We start from the raw sequence: 4,475 nt of genomic DNA on the forward strand, positions 1-4,475 counted from the left end.
CTTTAGAGCGTAACATGGCTAATTATAGCTCTATGAACCTGGAGTTTCTGGCATTAAAATGGGCCATGACTGAGAAGTTTAGGGAATATCTCTTGGGCCACCGGTGTATGGTCTATACAGATAACAACCCTATGAGTTATCTTCAGTCAGCCAAGCTTGGTGCCATGGAGCACCGGTGGGCTACTCAACTTGCTGCTTTTGATTTTGATATAAAGTATCGTTGTGGACGCAGCAATAACAATGCTGATGCACTCTCCCGCCAGCCAACATCAGGTACCAGCCTGGCAGAACTCTTGTCGTGCATCTCCATCCCAGAGGCTCTTCAGCGTGCCTCATGTCCTGTTCCAGTGTCTGTAACCCAATCTGTGGTGACTGTTCTGCCATCTCATTCTGTGTCTGACCTTTGTGCTTTGCAGGAAGCCGATCCTCTCCTGAAGGACATTTTGGGTTTTTGGAAGAGGCAGGTTTATCCTACTCTTGAGGAGAGATGGTGCTTTCCCAAACTATCCTTGGTTCTTTTGAGACAGTGGGGTCGTCTTGTGGAGAGAGATGGTGTGGTGTACCGTCAAGTCCATCGGTCAGATGGTGGTGAGGAGATTTTACAGCTTGTTTTGCCATCAGTTCTTAAGCAGGATGTTCTGAATCAATTACATCAAGAGCACGGACACCAGGGTGTGGAGCGCACCACCGAGTTTTTACGGCAGCGCTGTTACTGGCCTGGGATGTCTAATGACATTAATCAGTGGGTACAAGAGTGTCAACGGTGCCAGGTTGCTAAAAATGTAACATCTAGCTCTGGTACTTTCATGAGTCATCTGTTGGCTTCTCGGCCAAACGAGATCGTTGCCATGGATTTTACCATGTTGGAACCTTCACGAAATGGTCCGGAAAATGTTCTTGTAATTACTGATGTGTTTAGTAAATACACCATTGCTGTTCCAACTCGGGATCAGAAAGCAGTCACTGTCGCCCAGGTTTTGCTGACTGAATGGTTCTTTAGATTTGGGGTTCCAAGCCGCATTCATTCAGACCAGGGTCGGAGTTTTGAGAGTGCGTTAATTCAGCAACTCTGTAACCTGTATGGGGTTAAAAAGTCACGCACTACCCCTTACCACCCTGCTGGAAACGGGCAGTGTGAGCGCTTTAATAGAACACTTCATAATCTGCTGCGCACTTTACCAATATCTAGGAAGCGGGATTGGGCTTCCTGTCTCCCACAAGTACTTTTCTGTTACAACACTACCCCTCATCAGAGCACTGGCGAGTCTCCCTTTTTTCTTATGTTTGGCCGTGAACCTCAGCTGCCGGTAGATTTCTTGTTGGGTCGTGTTAGGGACCCTGCACCAGGTGAGGTGGTGGACTGGGTGGCTGAGCATAAGACCAGGTTAACTATGGCTTTTCATCATGCTCAGGATCACTTGCTGGCAGCTGCAGGGCGTAGAAAAGAGCATCATGATCAGGGCATACGGGAGGCTCCATTGCAGGAGGGACAGTTGGTTTACCTGCGCGATCATAGTGCTAGGGGTCGCCATAAAATCCAGGACCTCTTCAGCCCGGTTATCCATCAGGTGGTGAGAGCTCCGACGGCTGGAGGGCCGGTTTATACTATGGCTCCTGTAAGTGATTTGCAGAGAACTCGAAATGTGCATTGTGACATGCTTAAGGCTCGGGTTGGGCCAGAGCCCATACCAGTACCCCTGCAGTTAAAACCTACCTTGCCTTCAAGGGGGTTGGATGACTCTCTGGAGGATGACTTGTGCTTATGGGTTCCCAATACTTCAGTACCATCCACCTCTGCAGCTCCAAGGTTACCCCTACAGGCCACTTCAGGAAATGGTCACCCTGCTCGAACTTCTGAGACAGTTCCTCTACCCTTGTGTCGAACTGTCCGTTCAAGGGCTGGCCAGCATTCGAATGTCCATCACCTTCCACGACCTGTGGGTCAGGCCGCAGGGTCTAGTCAGCCAGTCTCCCACGCACAGTTTGCCATTTTTCGTCCTTGGTGCTGAAGTGTGCAGGCTCATCGTCGGGGTGACGATGCAGCACCAGGGGGTAGAATGTGGTGGGATGGTGTTCCACCCTCCCAACTATGTGCACCAGGTGTATCAAGTAGCATGCAGTTGATTGGTGGGCGGGGCAAATAGCTTTATAGCTGAGCAGGCCGCTGCAAGGTGTGTGTGTCTTTGTTTCCCCTACTACATGACGGCTGCCCAAGTGGCTGGTGTGCTTGATCCGCTCATCTGAATCGTAAGTGCCATTTTGTACCATCTGTGGCTGGGATTGTGGTTAGGTTTTGGTGCTATACCTGCCGTGCGTTTCTGAAGCATTCTGGCGGCTGGCGTTAGTGTCTGCAGCTGGAGGTTGTTGCGGTGTGTGGCTTCCATCTCGCCCTCGCCTGCTGATCCGCTCTCTCCCTGGGTCGGCTGTGCTACCACTCCTGGGTAAGCTACCTGTTTAGATTTTAATTTACTTTACCTGAATCCACGGGTTTTCTAATGCGTTTTTTTGGTTTAGGATTGTTTTGGAGTTGCAGCGCTTGGACGCTCTGCTGTCTTGTCTTGTCTTGCTGGTGTTTGTTTGGGCCGCTCTGAAGGCAACCTGTTGCTGATTGGACAGGCTGAGCGAGGGGGCACGACTCCTCTGGCCCATCTGAAAGGCATTGAAATTGGACAACGACGATTTGTTCCACCGTTTGAAAGTGTTTGTGTTTTTTTTTTCTTTTACAGTTTGTTTGCTTATTATTGAAATTCCTAATGAGTTTGCTTTCTTTTATTTTGATTTACTAATTTGTTTTCTTTTGCATTACATGTTTTGTTTGTTCATTTATTTTTTTGGAATAATTCAAATTGTCATTTTATTTCACATGATCCCTTTTCCTTTCCAGGGACAGAGTAGTAGGCCTGAAGCAATGCTTTTAAAAAGAAATGTTTTAATGACATTGTTTAAATAAAATATTGTGAACTATTCTGTGCTCTGGTGCATATTGTTTTAAAAAGACCCCCTGCTGGTCACATGAGGCTCTTTTCTACCTCTGTGGTGAGCATGTCTGTTCCTCATATTGTGGGCGGGCCATGAGCGCCCAGCAGTTGTGGTCAACTCCCAGTTGATGTCTGCAGCGGACACTCCAGCAATGGAGAACCTCAACAGTGGGTTAAACCAAAATAAACCCAACTTTTGGTCTTACAGAAATTCATTGCTGTCCAAAACATAATGATAAAGCCTCTGATCAGTCAATCATTTCACTTTACACATAAATATAATTACATTCTGGCACTTTTTTTCCCTTTGGATTGGAGTTAGCCACACCTGAACTTTGTTTTTAAAGAATCCAAACAAAGAATAAAATTCACATCAGAAAATATTATGAAGCTCACTGCTAGCTTAAGCTGCTGGCTAATCATTCCACTACAAAACGTAATACATGTGTTTCTGGGACTGCTCCTGATTAAACTCATAATTATGGTCATTTGTACCGAGCAGCTCTATGCCAGCAGACAGCATGTCCATGGTCCACAGCTAAACTGTTGTTTGGAGTTTGCTGAGAAGTAATCACTAGCCAATCAATAAATGCAGTCATCTGTCAATCAAATTGCTTCAGTGCCATCCCAGGCTTGGTGTGGCTGGCACCACTCTTGAAGTGGGTATGAAATTCAGGGAACAGGAAGCTGCACTGGATCTGCTACTAGAAAATGAATCTTGACTGGACCGAACTGGTTAGAGGCAGTCAAGTGGGAAAGCGTCTTTAGAGGACTATAGCTTACATCACATTGTTGTTCTGCTATTGCCTTGCACATCTTTTAACAATGACAATGGAGTTAGGGCTCCCAAAGAGGAGAATACATCTGTGGATTGACTGAGAAGACCACATTGAAAAAGCAACTGATAGGAAGTGGGCTAAGTGTCAGGGCCCTCTCAAGGAATATCCACAAAGCCTATAGGCTCAGCTACACGAGTGGGGTAGATAGGAAGAACAGCTTTTAGAAGGAAGCCATTGTTAAGCCTTATTTCTGTGATGCATCTCACCTATTGCTGCTTGAGATACAAATGGGGTTTTGGAGTTTTCAAGTCAGAGTTCTGATGTCTCAGTTGATTTAAAATTGTCTCAGCATATTTATAGACACCATCAGCCCTGAACACTGTGACAAGGTTGTGTCATGTCTGGGTTCTTGGGATTGTTTTCGCTTCAGACACTACACACTAGAGTGTTATATAATATTACCATCATTATTTTCATGTTTCTTCTCCCACAGCCAGGAAAACTGTTGCTTTTAGTAGTCATTATAAAGGCATTTGTTGTATTTAGTCATTCAGGTACATTTAATAGTTAGGTGGAGGCCCAACGCCCCTGAATTGCATTGAAATGAAAGAATGTATCAGCCTTAAAGGATCACATAGTGTCTTGATAGATTTTTATCCTGGACAGAAAGAAATCTGTGTGGCAGCATGGCTGGATGATATTTCTGCTGGGGGTGCAG

General features: G+C 46.0%; 1 long non-coding RNA gene across 1 annotated transcript; it reads left to right on the forward strand.

Annotated features, from left to right (window-relative positions):
- Positions 1-2,354: 2,354 nt before the first annotated feature.
- Positions 2,355-2,964, forward strand: LOC114158141 (uncharacterized). The gene is made up of 2 exons (XR_003598349.1): positions 2,355-2,441; positions 2,515-2,964. It is a non-coding gene; the product is annotated as an uncharacterized LOC114158141 (long non-coding RNA).
- The last annotated feature ends 1,511 nt before the right edge of the window (positions 2,965-4,475 follow it).

The sequence above is a fragment of the Xiphophorus couchianus genome, chromosome 15 (assembly GCF_001444195.1).
Source record: "Xiphophorus couchianus chromosome 15, X_couchianus-1.0, whole genome shotgun sequence".
NCBI classification, from domain to species: domain Eukaryota; kingdom Metazoa; phylum Chordata; class Actinopteri; order Cyprinodontiformes; family Poeciliidae; genus Xiphophorus; species Xiphophorus couchianus.